This window comes from Corvus brachyrhynchos, unplaced genomic scaffold (genome assembly GCF_000691975.1).
Source record: "Corvus brachyrhynchos isolate BGI_N302 unplaced genomic scaffold, ASM69197v1 scaffold10, whole genome shotgun sequence".
Classification (NCBI taxonomy): domain Eukaryota; kingdom Metazoa; phylum Chordata; class Aves; order Passeriformes; family Corvidae; genus Corvus; species Corvus brachyrhynchos.
In genome coordinates this window covers 5,530,990-5,551,548 of record NW_008236180.1, presented here as the reverse complement: position 1 = coordinate 5,551,548, position 20,559 = coordinate 5,530,990, and the positions used below count along the sequence as shown (strand labels likewise).

At 46.2% G+C, this 20,559-nt stretch overlaps 1 long non-coding RNA gene across 1 annotated transcript; it reads left to right on the top strand.

The window, feature by feature from the left end:
- Positions 1-7: 7 nt before the first annotated feature.
- Positions 8-20,307, top strand: LOC108446776. The gene is made up of 4 exons (XR_001862075.1): positions 8-221; positions 1,313-1,461; positions 3,285-3,372; positions 16,822-20,307. It is a non-coding gene; the product is annotated as an uncharacterized LOC108446776 (long non-coding RNA).
- Positions 20,308-20,559: the final 252 nt, after the last annotated feature.

Sequence of the window (20,559 nt, the reverse complement as noted above, 5' to 3'; positions counted from 1 at the left end):
TTCTCTCCAAGTGAGGACTAATCCCATCCCTGGGCCTGCTCTCTGTTCCCTTCCTGCATTAGAGATTGGCTATAAGGAGAAGGCTGACGGCTGCAGCATGAAGCGCATTATTACCTTGTGATTCCATGACCCTCCTCTATGCATCCCTAACTCTCGAAAGCTGATTCAGCTTTCAGCTAGTGCTCTGGTGAGTCCTCTGCTGCAACAGAAGCTCCTAACTGGTATGTCTTCTTTTTTTTTTTCTCCCCCCTCTCTTCTGCTCCCTGCCTTGCCTTTAACCGCTACCAGCTCAGCTTGGTTTAAACACTTTTCCTGGCCAATGCAGGACTAAGTGCCCATCCAACTTACCCGGGGACTTAAATGTGGGCTTCTGTATCCGGCAAATGTATGTGTGTGTGTGTGTCTGTGTGGGGATGTGCTGGATGTGTGTTTAATCTGTGGATTGCTTAGGAAACCTCACCCCCCTCTTTTTTTTTTTTTTTTTTTTGTTCTGCCGTGGCATACTCCGCATTAAAAAAAAAAAAAAACACACTAACAAACTGCAGAGCAAGCAGTGCACTAGAATAATCTGAACTGAAATGTTAGAACTTTGACATGCAACCGTTCTGCAAGGTTAAACCGGCCTTTAAATCCCTAATTCAGACACAGGCTGGCTAATGACACCTGGGGGGATTGGGGCTTTATTTATTTATTTGCAACAAACTAGTGCTATGAGCTGATACCAGGCAGAGCAAAAGGGTGAAATGTGGTTAAACTTAGCCTAACTTGCAATGATCTCAATGCTGTGGTGATTAACTGTTAAAATGCCGAGAAATGAGTATTAATTACAGGCGCATGGTTTGTGGACGATCAGAAAGAGAATATGGGGAGGCGGAGAAGTTCGGTTTCCCTGCAAGGGTTTGGAATTCAGGTTACATGAAGTGTAGCATCAATTGACTGTTATTGCTTCTGCAACTCAGAGTTGACTATGGTCATTATATTTTATATGATAGTGGTGGTACCTATCACATGAATATATAGACACCAGTTCTGTGAGCTGGATACTGTGGTGCACACACACACTCATGTAGATTTAAGTACCTTTTATAGCATGCATATGGATATTTTATACACATCTTTATGCATAGGTATATAAATGCTATATACAAGCAGGTGTAATGTATCACCCAGACACAACCCATCTCCAGGCTGTGTGGAGTGTGGATACAGGTATATGTGTGCCTGTGCCGGAGGGAGTGTGCACTGTGTAATTGTATAGGCAGAAATCCGTGATTTGTGCTGTCAGTTTAATTGCTGGGTTCCTCTCGAGCAGATGGTTGTGACTGTGGCTCCCAAGGTCTGAGCCCAGTCTCTCTGCCATGGGCTGTGCTGGGACCAGCCCCTGCCTCCACCTCGGCCCTGCTGGTGTCTCCCTCTCCAGTGCCCAGCCCTACACAGAGGCTGACTTCAAAGTCCCCAAAGGTTTGTGCTGCACAGCTTCAGTTTGACTTTGCCACTTGGACCTGAGCAGCACCTTGAGCCTGGGGCAGAGCAGGGATATAATATACAGCATGTTGCTTTCCATCCCTCTCACCACGCTTCTTCCCCTTTCGCCTTCAGGCAACACCTCAGGCTCTTGCCTCTCCTTTTATTTGCCCCTTGGCCTCTGCATGATCCAGTTCTCCATCCATTTTTCTCTCCAGAACAGCCAGAGTTTTATTGCACGTGTTTTTCTGCCAAGAGCAAGTGTAGGAGCTCAGCGAGCCCAAGTGGGTTGAGGACAGTGGCTGATGTTCACCCACCATCACTCCACTCCTGGTGGTAGCCGGAGGATAGGATCCACAGGGTGCATCTGATGTTACATTAAAGACACCATCACAGCCATTTGTCTGCTCCTCCACCAAAAGGCACAACCCTGGAAAGAATAAGATTCCACCCAGAACCTCAAAGCAATTCTGCTGCTGTGGTTGTGTCATTGTCTTCCGTTCTAGTAAGGATTTAAAAGGTCATTTTTTTAAAGCTCTTGCACAGGGCTCGCTTTTGGTGGCTGGCAGCTGCTGTCCCGCTGGTCTGCAGAAGCTGGGGACTGTTCAGGACTGCCCATGTCAAACGCATTTGAAGAAATCAAGTTGGGTAAAAGGTGCAGATGTTTAACAGCCCAAGAAGTCCAGTAGCTGTCCTACTGCTGTCAGTCTGAAGGAAATTCAATACCACGGAGTGCTTGGCTGTGCAACACCCCACCACCAACACTTTGTTTTTGTATGTTTGTTTGGGTTTTTTTTTTAATCTGAAGCACTCAGACTTTCCCTCACACTCCTCAGCTCTCCCTTTGCTTTAATTTCACTGCAGTCATGCATTACACCAGTGCCACAGCTCCATCTCTCTTCCCCTTAATCCAAACTAAAGGTTGAAATTTGCCTTTAAATGAGACAAATAATGATGGTTAAAAGGGCCAACAAACTCAGGGAATGAGGGGGAAGCTGCACAGAGCCAGGACTCAGGCATGTGCTGGGTATTGCTTGAGGGGTGTGAAGCGATTTTGGGGGTTGGGGCTGAGCACAGAGGATTTACACCCGGGCTCCATGCGGCCTTTGCTTTTCAGTGGTGCTGGAAGTCGATGGGGCGCAGGGAAATACTTGCTCCCCAGCTGGCAGTGATATTTTAAAAAGCAGTGAGAAGCATCGATGCAATTAGGTATTCCAAAGTGCTTAGTTTGCCACTTGCTAAGTTTACTTAAACCCTCTTTAAAGGGTTCATTAGAAGACTGTGAGAAACGGTAAAATTCATTAACACGGAGGCAGCCATTGCACATTTGCCTGTAAATTGGTATCGATCGGCGGCCGCGGCGGGCGCAGGTGAGGAGGCACCGTGCCCGCCCTGCTGAGCGAGCAGGCAGCGCCCGGCGTGACCTCCGCCGCGCTCCTGCCTAAATCCTGCCCATTATAGTCTCCCATTCAGCCCGGGCGGCGAGCGCAGCCCTGCCACCCGGCCCACATTGTTCAGGGAGCTTTAAAGCTCAGCACGGCTGCGAGGGAGGCGAGGGAGAGGGGCAGAGCGGGGGCTGCGTGCGGGACCGAGCCCCACGGGGGCACAGCGCGGTGGCGTCCAGGGCGCGCAGCCCACGGGGGCTGCGGGAAGAACTCGGCAAGACTTTGGCCCGAGCTCCCAGCACCTCGCTTTGGCTGCCTTTTATGTCTGCAGGTCTTCCCAAAGCCCCTTAGCTGGCGTGGAGCTCAACCGGATGAGTTATTAGAAGCAATTTTTAATTATTTTTTTTATTTTTAATGCCCTGAACTCGCCAAAAGGCATGTGCTATCTTTTGAGGGTTGCTTATCTGTGGGGTAGCGTCTCGCTCCCAGTGACCAGCAGAGGAAAAATCATTGGATTCACTAGGTAAGATGCTTTCTTCTTCCTATGCTTTAATCTCTACTTACTGATAGAGCAATCGCGTGTCTGGGTCTGATGAGTTCTCTTACTCTGGCGAATGGAGCAGTCCTTCCCGGTGGTGGTTTGTAAAGCAGTAGCTGGCCATTCGATTCTTGGCTTTCTGGAAACAAATTGGCTTTTTGTTTCCAAATTGTAGGATGGAGGCAATTGGGAATTGATACATATTTAACTTTCTCCCACATGGCTTTGTCTGAAATGAAACCTATATGCATATACAGCAAAGGCTTTCCTCTAAACCACATTTTGTTCTTTTTTAAATGCTAGAAGTTTATGATTTAGAATGATACACCTACTTTTAGGTGGAGTGGGAGGCTGGCTTTTACCCTGTGCCGTTTACGTTTCAAAGAGCCCCTGCCAGGGCAGCTACTGGACCTCTGCTGCTTTGTGTCCAGTGAATTATGCAGTTCCCCTTCCCAGGACCCAAAATCCATCATCTGCCGAGGGTACAGCCCAGCATTACGGGTGAGGATTGGGAGCTGGGGTGTGTGTCTGTCTGCACATGGGCTGGGCAGGAGGAAAGTCTGCTGGTTTGAACTGAGCCGTAACTCACTCTCAGGATGTAAATTGTAAATCAGCGTTATTTTTCCTCCTGTGACCATATAAATGCGCATATTGAAACTACCTGCTTGAGAGACATACTTCTTTATATGCCCATATGAACCTGGCAAGCTATGGAATGTAAAGAAGTATGTATTTCAGGTGGGAATCCTTCTCAGAGGAGCAATGTGTGACCCCGGGCAAGGCAAGGGAGAAAGACAGACAGATTATTTTATATTATTATTTTTTTTAACTGCCTGACCCGGCAGACTGACTGGGGAGTCAATTGATGATCTTGTTCCAGCGCGTGTATTGTTCTGTCACTTTGCCTGTGTCAGCAGGTGGAAATGCTCATCAGGACATTAAATATTCAATATGCTGACTGCGGCATGGGCTTTGAAAGGCGATGCCAGAGGAAAGCTGGCTGTCCGCTCCTGGGTTTTAACAGGGATGCAGGCCAATCGCTCCCTCTTCCTGCTTCCCCATCGACCCTTTTTACCCCAAAAATAAGGCTAGATAGCAAACAAAGCTGGCTGGTCTTTAAATCTAGGAACAACAAAAGGAGATGGAGGGTGGGGGGAGAAGAAGAGAGAGGAAAAGGAGACAACAGTTGTGGCCCGGGTGTGCAGTGTTTTAGCTTTAAATTAGTGTGCAAATTCCGCTTTTTGGATCTTTCCCACATTTAAACTTTTTGTGCTTGAAACTGGTGAGAAGGAGACCTTCCTTGTCAGCGTGGTGAGCCATCGAGTCAGCGGATCACAGCTAAAGCCAGAGGAGTGCCTTGAATATAGAGGTCTTATTTTCCCAAAGGAAAACAAGAAAATTAGATCTTTTAATTCTGGAAGCCTTTTCCTTTGTAACATTTTCCAATGTGAAATAGTTGGCTATTTTTCCAGAATCCTACAATAATGTGGCAAGATAAAGGAAATTCGGTTTAAATACGAGTTTAACGTTCTGCCTAGGTGGGAGTCACGTCCAAGGGTTTAAAGCTTTCAGCCCCAAATTTCTTCATATTTCTGTGATGTCGCAATGACGTGCAAAGCTGAACTCCTCAAAAAGCTGCTCCCCAGTTTCCCAAACTCTGGTTTCCATCTCTGTGGGGCTGCTTGAGGGCACATTTTGCTCTTGAGTCATTTCCCTGCAATTGCAACCCCATCTTCGCCTTGCTCGCGGGCTCCTCAGGCATCATTTGGTAGGAGTGGTGCCAGGACATGTCATGCAGAGGTTAATCAAGTCTTTCCCATCGCAGCATCCTCCCCCAGGCATGGGAAACAGGTGAGGCTCTGAGTTTGGATTTTGGAGAGTCTTTATCCGTCTCTATTCATGGTGAGCACAGTCATCACTTGTTCCAGGTACGCCAAGGGGCATTGAACTGTAAGCAGGTGCTCGTGAGTAGAGAGTGAGAAAGGGCAGGTTGGGCTGTTGGGGAGATTTCCTACCTATAGGATTTGTGGGGTTTATTGAGGTGCCTTTTTGTTGTTGTTGTTGTTTAAATTAAATACCATGGCTGATGGAGGCGTGGGCAGTGCTAAGCCCCTTCCCAGCAGAGGAGGAGCCTTTGCTTTCTTTGTCAGGTGGCTTTGGGAAGGGTGGGTTTTGCGTTGGAGGATGGCTGGTTTGCACATCATCCTGTTTGATTTTTGGGATGCTCTGGTTGTGCTGGGCCCTGGAAAGCCAGGCCATTCCTGGCTGGATGCGGTGCAGTCCCTCAGGACCCGGCCGCAGGGATGCAGCAACCGCTGGGCTCAGCCCCACCAGCAGCCACCCTGCCTGAGGACAATCCTTGGCTCACATGACCCCACAGGGATCATTCCTGTGGATGTCCAGCCCCATTTTGGGGTCAGATTTAAATTTGAAACTGGTGGATGCTGGGAAATGAGCTGAGCCCTAGCAGGAAGGCACGGGTTCCACACAGGGCTGCAGTTCCGCTCCCTTGTAAATCAGGAATGCTGTCTTGAGTTTCTGGATGAAAAATGAGGACAATTCCCACCATTCTGAATATAACATAACATTATATCTAATATATAATTTATATATGAAATTCCCCTCCTTTCCTTGCTGACCCTTTGTCCCACTTCTCATTTTCCTTCTCCTTCCTTCTTTCCTGTTCTACCTTTTTCTTTCTCTTTTTTTCTTGTTTCCTTTTTTATATCTTTTTTCTACTTTCTTTTTATTTTCTTTAAATTTTCTTTTTTCTTCCCCTCTCTCTCTGTTTCCTTCCCCTTCTCAGCACTAAAACCCCCGTGCCGCTGCACGTTGCTCTTGCAAAGGTGTTCACGGTTTGATTTACAGCAGATACCTGCATTTGTAATGCAATTTTTATCTCCTTCCCCCCGCCTCTCTGAATTAATACGCTTGTTAATCACATGGAATTGCTAACTTTAGGAAGTCGCTAAGTGCTCAGATTTATTTTTTATGTAAATATTTTCAAAGCTATAATTCTGAGCGCTGTCTCGCAGCATGGCAGTGGAGGTGGCGGGGAGGCTTTGCCATGGACGGCGTCACCTGGGCTTGGGCGATGTTAAAAATGAAATGGGGTGGATGTGGCCCCCCAAGAGCCATGGTAGCCTTGATGTTGACACCAATGGAAGCAGGTGATGGCTGCAGGCCTTTGCCAACCACTTTGTACCGTTCTTCTGCTCCATGGCAGCTCTTCATCCCTTTTACACCTCTTTGGATGAAAACTGCAGCCGTTACATTGCCCGCTCTATTTTACAGCTAAATTAGAGCCACTTCTCTTAAACTTTTTATGAACTGGTGGGCATCTCCTGACCTTGAGTGCTGTGGTGGGTGTGATACAAGGAGCATCCGTGCTGGACCCACAGCGCTGGGATGCTCAGGTGCACCCATCCATCCTGCGAGCCGAGGACTGTGCAGCGCCAGGCACGGAAACAGGAGCTCTGAGAATTGTAAAAGCCATAAATCCAGTGGACCAAATTAGTTAAATTTTTCTATTCTATGCCTCACAAAATCCAGCCGTTCTGGAGATGAATTCCCCGCATGTAAGCGGAACTACCGGCAGGTATAAGATGGATATTTCGCACGTGCACACGAGAGCACAGGGACAAATTTGTGCCATGCAGTTTTCCCTGGCGGGTTTTTCTTTTTTCTGTACTTTTGTGTGCTTGTTACATTGATGATCCATTATTACAGTTGTTACTATTACTTAATGTTGGAAGACAGGTGGTCCCATAAATTCTAGCACCTCAATTTTTTTTTTTAATAAAGGGGGGGGGGCATGTTTGCAATTCAAGTTTAATAGTGCATTCATCAAGAGCAATAAAGCATTTTATTGCACAAGTATTTCAAGGGATGTGCTGGCCCTGGTAAAAGCATTAGTAAAGGGGTGCATCAGCAATCTCATTTAAAACTGTCGACCCAACGTGAAAAATGTTGCGTTGAAGAATAAACTGCTATTAAGCATGATTAGATTGACCTGCAGGACAGATATTTTAGCTGCAGCAGCACAAGTCGATCAAAGTGAGCATCGCTTAGATTGCAAATTTCTTTTTTTTAATGCCCTAAATTAAAAATGAAAGAGCCTCAGAATATTTAGGACCAGAGAGTGACTTTGGGGGTGAGATTTGTGCATTCGATTCGAAGCGGTTTGGGAAAGTGGGGAAAGGGGGAAAAGGTATTAATTACTGCCCCTTTAGCATACATTGAAAATATGTTACTCAGATCAACCAATCAAAAAAGAAATTGTGCTGACTCAGCACTCAGGCTAGTCTGCACGTCCGATTGCAGAAGAGATCAGCACTGCACTGCAGTATCTTTCCCTGCCTTTGACACCAGCCTAGCTGGGCAGGGCTTCCCTTGTGTTTCCCAGGACTGGTTTAGGCCAAGAACAAGAGAAGGCCCTGAAGAGAGGAGGAGAGAGTCAAGGTTGCACGAGCCTTGAGCTGCTAACAAATCCTTTTTAGTCAGTAGAAAGAGCTTCCATGCTAGGTTTGCCCTGCCAGATGCAAGCGGCATGAATTGCTTGGGAATATATCTATTTTTAAAGACTTTCACCACATCTTGCACTTAGCAGTGACTGTGGGCGAGGGGGTGGTGTGTTCCTAGCAAGAGAAATATCCTCGCTCCTCAGCTCGGATCCCTCTCTGAAAGCCCAGGGCTGATTTCAGTGCCGCACTGGCGGGTGCCTCCCAGAGAAGACGCTGGGTTAAATGTTCACCGCTTGATGCTGAAGTTGCTCTTGACCTCAGCCAAGCAGGCAGTGATGCTGAGAGCTGCATTCCCACTGGGATGCAGGGGGTCATGCTGAGAGCAGCCCAGTGTTCCAAGGACGGGAGCCAAGAGAGAGCATGAGCTCCACTGCTGGCTCACTGGGCTTGCAGACAAGTTGTGTAGCTCGCCTGCCTCAGTTTCCCTCTGAGGCAAAGTAGGTGCTCGCTGGGGAGTTGTTGAAGCTGTGTTTGCACTGCGAGGCTGAAGGTGGAGGTGGCCAAGGCAGGTTGGTGCAACGACCTGAGGCCAAGATTGTTCTGGGTTTGCAAGGACTTCCCTGCTTTGGTGTTGGCTTGCACAGTTCTGCCCTGCATGTATTTGGGGAGATGGCACAGCCTGCCTGGACTGTGCCCCTCTGCCCTCGTGTTGCCATGCAAAAACTCACCTGGGTTCCCCACACCTTGGAGCAGGTGCAAGGTGTGAGGTGTGGAGGCTGGACCTCAACCAGGACTCCACAGAGCCGTGGCTGACTGGGGGATATCCCAGTAGGATGATGGGCAATGGGGTCTGTGGGGTGCTCCGGCACCGTGGGGCTGCTTGCTGGTCACCAGTGTGGCTGCAATCACTGCTGGGTGACTCTGCCAGCACTGGGCAGGTTGGGCTATGCCAGGCTGAACCAGCTGTACATGCCCAGCCCTGAGCACCTTGGTGGGCACCTACAGGAGGAGCAGTGTGCCTGTGGGCTGCTGTCTCCCAACCACTGCAGCACTCCGTGATGCTGTTAAGGAGTTTTTGTTTGCCCTGAGTGAGCAGCACCAGAGTGCATCCCTGGGTTAGTCTGTATTTTTCTAGAACGGTCTGTACGGAGGAGCAGGGCTGGTGGATGACACCCTTGTGTGCAAGAGGAAGGCTTTCAGACACAGATATGTCTTGACTAAAGCAAGATTTGATAGTCAAAGGTTTTAGCAGTTGGAACAGTTGCTGGTGGTGCTCAGGAGGCTCAAGGGAAGCAGGCGACTGACATCTCCAACAGATGCAGGGTTTTCCTTTTTTTTTTCCTTTTCCTTTTTTTTCTCCTGAAGCACAGAGCTGTGCCTGTAAATGCCTCACCATGCCCAGATATGGCCTGTGCTGGGACCTGTGCCTCTATCTAAAAAAGCCCTGGGCAGACTGATGAGCCTGGGGGAACTGGGGAACAACTGCTATAAATAGTGCTCATTCTCAGCTGCCCTTCTGGGGGGACAGGATTAGGTGGCATCTGGGCAGCCAGGAGGCGTGGGACTCGTGACCACCAACCGCAGAAGTCACCCAGCAGCTGTAAGGACAGGAGCCATCCCTGCAAAGACCTTACATAGACAAGTCAAGCCTGACATTTGGGGAGTCGGATAAAGCCACAGGAGCAGGAATCCAGTGACCTAAGAGCAATGGAGAATAAAGTTCACCGCAACGGCCGGGACAGCGCTTCCAATCTGAGATGTGACCTGGCATTGGACACAGGACTTGGCTTTTGGCTTTTCAAGCTGTTTGGTGCAAGCAAAGGAAGGTGTCAGGAAGGAGTTGGTGACACGGGAAGCAAAGTGTCACAAGGAGTTGATGAGATGAAAAGACGGGTGTTCCCTTCTGGGACGCTGTGGGTTAATTTGCTTGTTAATTTCCTGGCAGCGAGACTATTGGAAGCTCTGATTTAATATTTGTGTTTACTTCGGGTAAACAAATTAACAAAAACCCCCAAGTCTTAATAATTTAAGACACCAGCTTGATTGAAGCTAGCAGAAAGTAATGAATCTCATGCTGTGATTTCACTCCCAACCTGACAGGACGTGGGCAGTGCCTGGAGCTCATGGCCATGTGGATGTAGGGTAACTGGTCCCTAAATGTGAGGGGGCTAATAGGTATGGACTGCAGGAGTGTGAAACAGCTTTTGTAAGACCAGAGGAGAAGGACTGTGCTGTGCTTGAATTAAGCTCACCCTTGAATATTTGAAGGGAAAGGTGGAGCAGGGAGTGGGGAAGGTTTGGCCAAACAGAGGAGGCGGCTGTGCAGGTGATACCTGGAAGGGATGTCCTGAAATGTGCGCAGTGGGAGACTGGGGATAAAATCATGGAGCAACACGGCAGCTTGTCCCTGAGCAGGTCTGCTGTGGGATGGGGACTGGAATGTGCAGGCAGGGTGGGATGGGTATTTATGCCCAGGCTTTGGCCCTTCTGTCCCTCACGGTGTCAGGGCTGTGCTGCACCACTTTACCTTCTTTAAATTAAGCCAGCTTTGTCCTAAAGCCTTGTCTTTGAGACAATAAGACGCACCTGCTAAAATCTATTGTGCCATTTTTGCAAAGCCCAGCAAAAGTCACCCGTGCATCGTCCCCTCCCTGTCCTCCACGCTCATTTGGCCTATTTGAAACTGAATTTATTCCTGGGAAGGTCCCCATCAATTTGCTTTGCTCTTTTGTTGACAAGTTTATTAAAAACCTGGGCAACTACATATTAAACTTTTATCAGTGTCGAGGAAGAATACATCCTTTGAGCGGCCACAAAAGTTATGGATTGGGGCTTAATGTTTCTTGTTCCACCATTTGGCTGAGTCAGCGTAACAAATAAAAGCTGCCACTTCTATTTTTTTTCCCTTTCTTGAGAGACAGTTCCCTTAACAGTATAAGTAACTGTGTCCAGTAATGCAAAAAAGGTTCCAGGTCTGGGTAAACATGAGGCATTTTTTTTTTCTTTGTGGCCATAAGTCTGTAATGATTTGAATAACTAATTTAAAATAAGAAAATACGAACCCTGGAGAAAGTTATTGCTGCTTTGCTCTGAGCCAATAGTTTTGGTAAAATAACTGTTACTTTATAGTATTTATATGAAAAAATTCACTGCAAATTAATAATTGCTGTACTGCAAGTGATGTGTTTTCATCCAGTGTGAGGGCTGGAAGGGGTTGGAGAGATGTTTGGTTGGGGATGTCCCTTCACGCTGCTGCAATAGGGGATCTTCGCTCTTTTTCTTTAGTCATGAGACGAAACAAAGAGGAGGGCAATATGTTGCACCAAAGATGTTAAAAATAAAGCGTTAGAATTGCATAACCTAGTTCCTGCCGTGCAGCTGAGTTTTTAGAAGTTGAAAGAAGCCTGAGAAATAATTGGTGGGAAGGAGTTTAAACTGATATAACAACAGACAGGCAGGGCGAAAAAAGTGAGCATTGGCGGGACTAAGCCACAATTCTTAAACTCTGCTGGGCAAATAAATAAATAACACAGCATCTTTCTCTGCCTGTCACCGTGTCCAAGGATTTTTTAGTTCTTAAACAGGTTTGCTGGCATAATTTGTCAAGTCCAACAGGGAGGTTTCCGTGTGACAGCCGATCGTTTTTCACCAGGCACAGTGGTGCACCAGAGCCGTCCTGGCGGCTCGGAGCAGCTCCATAATTAGACAAGAGTTAACATTCCTCTATGAGATGGCTCATCCCTCCTGCCCAGGGCATGGCACAGCCCCCCAGGGCCCATCCTGCGCCATGCCCACGGCCGGCAGGGAGCATTCTGGACAAATCCATCTGCCTCCAGGAGTTTATCTGCATCACCATTTGCTCCAATTATAACTAATTGGACACATATTGCATTTTCATAGTATCTAATTTTCTATTGATTTTAACGGGACTGCTGGTGTTTTGTACTATTAAGTGGTATCTCCTATCAGTTGTTATTTAAAAACGCTGAGTGCACTCCCCTGTATGGGATTATGCAGTCAGCACATGTTTTAAAACCTGTTTAATTGTTAGGTCCATAAAATGCACAAACTGTATTAGGGAATGGCTTTGTTCTCTTTTGAGAGTATGAGTAGCAAAACAAAAAAATCCAATTCCACAACTATTTCCATGGCTGGTTTCAGGAGGTGCAGCTCCCAGAGACCTGCTCAGAGTCTTTGGAAAAACAGCTTTGGAGGGACCATCTTGATCCCACATGGAGCCAGCTCCCTCCAGGTAACGATTCTCTGCATTGTCAGAACAGAGCAGGTCTGTGCTTGAAACGGGACTGTTATTTTGACAAGAGGCCTAGGACCAAAATTTGGGTTGAGACAGAGATAAAGTTACTTTAGATGCTCTGTATAACTAAGGAATAAGGTGATAACCGTAGGGTTTGGAACTTTATTCCCTGTCCTAGGTATTGCTGCGTACCTTGGCAATACACCCAAATAAAACCAGACGATCAAATTAGCTATTTCATTTCAGCAAGTACTCACTGAAGCAGGGTGAAAGCAACAGTCCTCTGGTCAGCACCATTTAAAGAAGAAAAGATTTAAAGGAGAGATTTAGGGGAGGAAGGGAGAGGTGGCCTGGCAAAGAGCATTTCCAGCAGTACACGGGGATCACTGGCTCAGGGATGTTGGATAACAGCAATAATGGTGGAGAAGGCAGATTAAAGGAGATGGAAATAATGTTTTGGGGCAGCCAAGTTATCCCAGGGTGCTGGTGAGTTTGCTGTCAAGTTGCTGCCTTCGCTGCTCATTAGCAATTAGCACGTTGTGTTTGTTGAAGACAGGTGAGTTCATGAGGGTGTATAAATTAAATAGACACTTTATTAAGTTCAGGTAATAGTTTTGGTCTGAAAGACTGAGTGGCTACTGCGATGTCAGCAACTGCTTTAGTGCACAAAGGAACTGAATGCTTTTTAATTAAGTCAAATAAAATCCAAGCAGAAGGCTCTTGAGCCTTGTCTGGAGTCTACTTTTTGGGTTGAACATCTTTAATTTTAGAAATGTTGATAAAACACAGTCTACTTTTTCCCTGTAATAATATAAGTTCAATTAATATTTGATGTCTGTAAGGAAAAGGATAAAAGCAGTGAGCTTGTGTTTTCTGGTTTACAAATGGCACATTGGGCAGAACCCTGCGACTGTGGCATTGATTTAAACATCCTTGCAAAGACACCATGCAATAAAGTTGAATCATCTGCAGTATAAGTATGGCTGTTTGGGGGAAAAAATAGCAATGCAAGAGAGTAGACATTTTCCTGTATTATCAAAAGCCACTTCATTTTGAGGAAATTTCCTCCAATTTAGTAATGTTTGGATGGAAATCAAATAACACATTAGCTTGGGGAAAGGGGAAAAAAAAAATCCTTCCAAAGCTAATTACAAAGGGAATGTGCACTTCATTAAGATAAAGCTGTAGGAAATCAATGTTCTGTATTGTTGTTTTTTCCTTTTGATTGGATTTTAGAATGATAAATTGTTCATGCATTTGATCTAAAAATGATTTGTTTATTCAGATGAAGAGCAACAGTACTTTGTCTCATTTGGCCTTTTAGCTTATAACGATAATGGCTTGGAGGGCTGCTCATTTCTCAAAAGTGTATTGGACTGGAATAGCAGGAGATTTCTGGACTCAGAAGGATGGGCCCCATGCAAGGGTTTGTTGTAGGCTAATTCTATTGCATGTTGAATCTTCTGCTTCATTAGGAATATCGACAAATGCTGATAAATTCTTTGGCTTTTCTGTACTGTCTGTAACGTGTCTTTATTAGAATATTGAGGCTGAAGAGGAAAGATCTGCAATAGAGGAGATTCTCTTATGTTGGGTACTACTGATCCTACTTGCCACAGCCCTGGGGGCTTTTGCCCGTTTTCCTGGATATAATCATGGACAGCACTGCCAGGCACAGGCACCATGCAAGGGTGGCCAGAGAGGGAAAAGCCATCATGTGTTTGTTCTGTTATTTTGGCTTTGATCCACCTCTAGCCCCTGGCTCTCACTCAGCGTGCCCATGGCTCTCCAGTGCCATCCCACAGCGCCTGTAGGCTTTGCCCAGCTCAGGATGACAGGGAGGCACCAGCACCTGTTCCTTCCACACCTTTCCAATGCAAGACCCAATTTCATGAGGAGATGATTGGACCTGACTTCACTTTGGACACAAGCCCAAACGTGGTGGTGTTGGGTGGTTGAGGTTTCAGGCCTGGTTTGGGGTGCTGTTGCCGGCTGCACTTGCACAGGCAGGAAGGGAGAGCAACACCAATCCCAATGTAGGATTGGCAAACTCTCCTGCCAGATCCTGCCTGTTGAGCCTGGCAGTGCTCAGCAGGCAGAGGTGAAGCCTGTCCATCCTGTTTCACAGGAGTGGGGGCCCACAGGCATTTGGGAATGAGCACTGCCTCGCTGGAGAGATCAGGGGCTTCAGCAGAGCTCCGACCTCTGACCACATCTGTAATCCATCTTGCTTGGGTGGCTGGTACAGCCCCAGAGCCCAGCCTGGCAGTGCCTGGGCTGGCAGAGACCTGGACCCTCCCTGCTGGGATGCTACAAATCCCTGTGGGTTGCAGCCCTCTCCAGCTTTATAACGTGGGCTGCTCTTTCTCAGCTGCTGGGAAAGCCTCACCACCAGAGAGACATCATTAGTTTTGATTAATGGCATCCAGAAGAGAAAACCTAATTTTCTAAAAAGGAAAACCTTACCCATAACTCACTGCAGAGAATTTAAACAAAATGTTATAGAACATCCATGCCGACTCACATTGATTTCAAATATGTTCCAAGGCACTCCCCGAAAGCAAAGCAGGAGGGAGTGGGGACAGCTCTGGTCCCCAGCAGAAGATGCTCAGTGTAACCCCACACCTTTCTCCCACAGCGCTGCTTTCAAAGGACTGACCCCAAATCAACAGGGCTGGGACAGAGCACATGTACCTGGGAGCAGAGTGTGTTTGAGGTGGTGATGCTCAGGCAGTTTGGTGCACTCTGTCCCAAAATCCATGTGTCCATCAGGGTTTAGCTCAGTATAGCCTCAGTTGCTAATGGCACTTCCACCTCTACCCAACCACCAGTAAATGATTGCTTTCCTTTGTCTCCTGTAAGTCACCAAAGGATGAATTTAATACTTCCAGGTCTTCACTGTCTAAGCTTCCTTTTAGTTCCTTGGCTTGATTGTCTCTTGAAAAGGTACCTAGAGATAACTTGATTAAATTAATTGTTGAGCTCTTTTAAAAAAGCTATTCTCTCTCCCTTTCTCTCTCCATCTCTCTCTCCATTTATTTATAGGCAGCTTAGAGTAACGGGTTTGGGCAGTTAAGTGATCTGCAGTGCTTACCGTGACAATGCGAAGCCTGTAATTCTTCGGGAGATAAAATGCTGGCCCGCTTGCAATATTTCTGCGTGCAGAGGTTCCAAGCACAGGTGCTTTTCCCTGGTTTCGTCTTGCAGCACGGTGGGCTGTGAGGGAGAGGGGGGAAAAGTCACCTTTGCCTTATGACGCATATAAATTCTTTAAATAGGTTATGCACATGGCAATGTGCGATGTCTGCGCGTGGCTCCGGGTTAAGAAGGAAAGGCCTGACTTTATTGGCTCCCACTGCAGAAATGATTGGAGCTGCTGTGATTTTTAAATTTGATTTACCGCGTTATTTTTAGCCATGGGGTGTTCATGCTGCAGGGCTCTCCAGGAGATATCAACACCCCAGTGCTGAGATGTGAACCATCACAGGAGCGACTTGGACAGTAGTGGTGTAGCAGGGACTTGTTTTCCCCATTTGGGGACAAATTGCCAGATTATGAGATTGCAAGAAAGAAAAGCCTTTTTTTTTCTTTCATTACCTCCTCCCTTTTGTTTCCTTTCCACCAATTTCCTGTTGGCTTCTGGTGATGGCAAATACAACCATTGCCTGAGCAGGTCTTAAACCTCCTGAACATGCTGATTTTAATGCCAGATGAGAAAACACAGGAGGCTTCACAGTAGGGAAACAAAGTTTGCTAACCTCTAAAAAAATATTTCAGGTGTTCCAGCCTTTTCCCTCCCATTTTTCAAGGAGAGCCCTGAGGGGAGAAGAGTTCTGCAGCCCAAGTTCCTTGGCTGTGGGCTGGGCTGGTTGTAGCAAGCGACACCTCTGCTGCTACGTGTTGGATGTCACTTCAGACACTGAAACACAGGGCATGGAGTAGGACAGCACACGATAAAACACTGAAAGGAAGGAGGCAGGAGGTGATAATTAAAACATCTGGAGGAAAACAATAGCCTTTACTTATGTCACACTGTTGTAGCAGCGTGGCTCTCAAAACAGAGCCAAATATCAGGTTTTAAAATGCTTCAGGCTGATGGTTACTGCTGCAGACTATTCCACTGCTGTTCAACCTGCCTCTTTAATTCAGACCCGCTCTTCAGCCGTAGCCTCTAAGAAGCTTAAATAAATCCTGACTGCCTGAAAGTGAAGCCATTTGAACCAGTGCGGCATCAGGCAGCAAGCTCAGAAGAGGTCCAGGCAGCTGGGAAAGAAAAGACCCCGAGGAATTCTCTTCTCTGCTGCCACAGCCCATGGGGCCAAATGCTTTGCTAAAGCTGGTAAAATGGAACCAAATCAACTGTTCAATGGATTTGGTCCCCTTCAACCAGCTGTAGCTGTGCATTGATCTCTCAGACGCACCTTGGAGGATGAAACACTTGAACCCGACCAGGGCGGCTCAGGTAGAAGACAAATGGCCACGTGAACACTGCTGATAAGGAAATCATGATGATTGGCATCTACAGATCTATCACTCGGGCTCTAAACTGGTGGGCTGAGCCTGAGTCATTATGTGGTTGCCAGTCAATTCTGCCTAACGGAGACCACTCAAGATTGATAATCCCTATCACCTTCCTCCATTGATCTCAGCTGTAACCCAGTGTATTCCCACTGCAAGTGCTTGCATTTTCATATGTGTTTGCTCATGCCCACCCAGGAGCCCTGTGCCTCTGCGTTTCATCTGCTGCAAGGAAGAATAAAGGTTTTGATCTGAAGTTCCCTCCTTGTGTTTTGTACCACGTGCCGAGCTGCTCCTTCAACAGCTCTAGTGAAGAAATGGGCTGTCACAGGGCTACCAGAGCTGGGAAGGAGTTGGGAATACCAACTGCTTCCTCACTACCCCAAACTGCAAGTATCCACGGTCTGCACTAGCCAACAATATTTTTTTGTCAATGAGATAAAAGCTGTGCTCCTAAAAAAAGAGTTTCCTGTTTGACTTTGTTGACCTAAAAGACTTGTAAAGTCTCTACCCCGGTCTGGTCCTTATAAGCACTAATGTTATGCTAATGGAGTTAAAGAAAATCACTCACTTTCCCATGTAATAATGATTGGTGGGAAAGTAAGCTGGGCGTCATCCTTTCCTAGCCATCGTAAATCTATAGGACTCTCACAAGCTATGAATATTGCCGCTTTAATGAGCCATTTGGATGCAAAAGTCTGATGGGAGATTATTCATGTCTTTACTTCTTAACAACACCTGGCCCAAGTTAACCCCTGGCATGAGAGTGTGCAGAGATTTGTCTCTTTTCACACGCTAGAAATTAGGTTTACTTCATTTCACATCCTGGTCCTTTAGGTACCGTTTAAGTGTTCTTACTAGGGCCAAGAGTATTCGTGTGCTTCAAGATAAGGAGTTGTTTGATGGATCTGAGCCTTAACATGCATCTAATATTTATGTCACTGGGTATTTAAAAGGCAAAGACATGAGGAGCAATGTTACTGCAGGAGCGCCTTTCCTCAGCTAAAAGGAAAATAGTGCTTACTCAATCCTGCTGGCTCATTTTTCTGTACTTTAACAGTGCCTAAGCATCCATGTCGATATCCTACTGAAGTCTACATGTGTTTTTTCTCCCCATATACTTCAATCAGATCAGACACGTTTTCCTTCTTGCCACCAGCTGATTTCTTGGGAATATGTAAAAGAAATTAGACATTCTATTATTTTTAATTTATTTATCTTCACAACTGCAGCATCGTTCCAAACAGCCAACAATGCACCCAAAAGGGCTTTGACCTGGCCTGATAGAAGAGACTCGAGCAAATGCAAAATGCACTTGCTGACATTTGTGCCTGCAAACAGAGGAAAAGGAGCAGCTCCAACAAATCCCTGCATTAGCATGGAGCCAGTGTGATGCCGTGGGTAGTGAGGGTGCTTGTTGCTTTACAGTTGAAGTCTCACAGCACAGCTCTGCCCTTGGCAAAAGAGCCAAATGGCCACTAGTTCTGTAGCTCTGAGTCACCTCTTGACACCTTATCTGTCCTGGATGATTAATTGCTTTGTAGTTATCCGTGCTGGTTTCTGAACACTACTCAATCCCAGTTCCTAATTCCCATCTCAGAAGCATCAAGCAAAGGCATCTGCTGAGGCAGGAATGACTGTCCAAGCAAACCACCTCAGTGCTGTCGCTGCCAGTCCTGAGATTCCTGAACATCCTTGGGATGAAAGCACAAGGGAAGGGGAATCCTCAGCACAAGTCCCTAATTGCTGGCAGCCTGAGCTGTGAATGATGTTGAGACTCTAGAGGAAAAGGTTGAGTAGAAACAGATGCTTCCAGCAGGTTGTGGCCTGGGTTTCCAAAATACCATGCTCCTCCCGCCTGCTCCCACAATCTGGGTTATTTTCCCTTGTTCCCCAGGGCTGAATCCAATGTAAACAACACCATTATTAATATTCTTCCTTGGTAATGATAATTAAGTTGCTAAAAAATGTCAAATAGGGAAGCTGGAGGCATTGCAACTTGAAGAAAACCAGGGAATGTAAATGAAAACATTCGTTCCTTAAAGAAGTGTGGTACCCTCAAAGCCACCTTGAATAGCAGGGAAGCTTCCAGTTCTCTGGAAGCAAGAGAAGGTATGAATACACAGGGATCCCAAAAGTTGGGCCGTGCATTTAAATGCATAAATGTGGATCCCACCTTCAGGCACCCATGCTTGAAGATTTCTGGCTGTGTTTTTATTGCCTAATTATATCTTTATGGAATGAGAAATTCAGTTCACTTAGCACGGAATTTCTATAACAATACAGCCATTAAGGTCTAGTCAAGGAAATATGAGGCCCAAGCAGAAGGCAGCAGGTAGAGTTCAGAAGAGCTCTCTAGAGACTGATAATGTGTAGGGACAAATGTAAGGCATGGGCCAAAAAATTGTACGTCTCCTTCCCAACAATTTGTGTTTCAGCTCTGCTCACTCACAAACCCTTCCTGAGACAACAGCAGGGTTTGGAGCAAACTGAGCTCGCTGATATCTGCCCTTTGCAGCTGGGAGCTGCCCAGATCCTGAACCCATCCATGGTCTGAAAATGGGATCTGCTTTAGTCGATTTCCCATAAAGCACAGTTCTGAGGGGAAGTCTTACCACTGGCTTTGAAAACCCCAGGAAAAACTCCTGGCTAAGTCATTAGAAACCTTTAGCCAACCATCCTTAACTACATCAAATCTAATTGTTTCCCATATCTTCTAAGAGGCTGCTTCTGATGGCTCACCAGACACTGCTGGTTTCCTGGAAACCCTATTAGCTTCTCAAACAAGGCAATCCTGAGGACTCACTCCTGCAAACCTTTTGTGCAAATATTAAATAACAGCGAATAATTAGCAAGAATAATCCTTTTTGCTTGACCCTCTTCTGTAATAAAGACCTTTGTCGGCGAATGCAAACGTTATTTTGAGGAGCAATTCATAATCTAGAGCTGTTGAACACATCAGCCTAAATACACTAATACTCTAATATCCATATTTGTGCAGGACTTAAGACAGACAAAAACAGGCACGTTCTCTGTCCCAAAGACCTAAAAGCATTCACCAGTCAAGCATAGGAAGAGGATGTGGCAAAAGAGGTGGCAAAGAAGGGACTCACTTCTGCATTTGCTATATCTTCAAGTGTCTTAGGTGGTGTGATCAAATCAGCTGGATTCTGTCCATGGAGATTTTTTCTGAGCATCCTTTTCCTTCACCTGTTTTTCTTTTATTTTTTTTTTTTCTGAGAGGGGAGAAAAGAAAGGACAAGGAAGCCAACAGGCAGATAATTGTTCTGTGCTGACAGTTTGTCAAGTGATGGAAGAACAATTTTAGTTAAGAGATCTGCGTTACAGGGGCGAGCGAGCAGAAGTCTCTTCTTTTCCTCCCAGATGGCATTGACATATAGCCTGAAGGGGCTATCAGGATACAAAGCTAAAGATGGTTAAAGACATTAAAAACTGTACAATGTGAGCACCATCTACGCCAGGACCATCATCTAGGAGGAAGATTCATCCTGACGTATCAGGCAGAAGTCAGATCTTGGTGTTATATAAAGCTGTTGAGCCGAAAGTATTTTTGAGATAGATAAAAAATATCTATTCCTGCTACTAACCATGCCTTTTCCAGTAGGTTTTTACTGACTCTTGAAAAGCTATGACCAATAAATGTGATGATCTGCCTTCCCTTTTCTTTCTGGGTGAACAATATCTTCTGGGGGGTGTTGATCACTGCAGGCAATGAGTGTCTTGAGCCATTCCAGTCTAACTCCACTTCCCAGCAAGACATTGAATGCATTCTCTTCATCACACTGTTTCCCAAATCTGCCAGGGCTTCTGTTAATGATAAATATTGCACTTGAAATCAGGTCATAAATCTTGCCATAGGATGGAGGTAATTTGAATTCTGCATTTCTTGGATTTGGTGTTGTGTAAGTTGCTTAA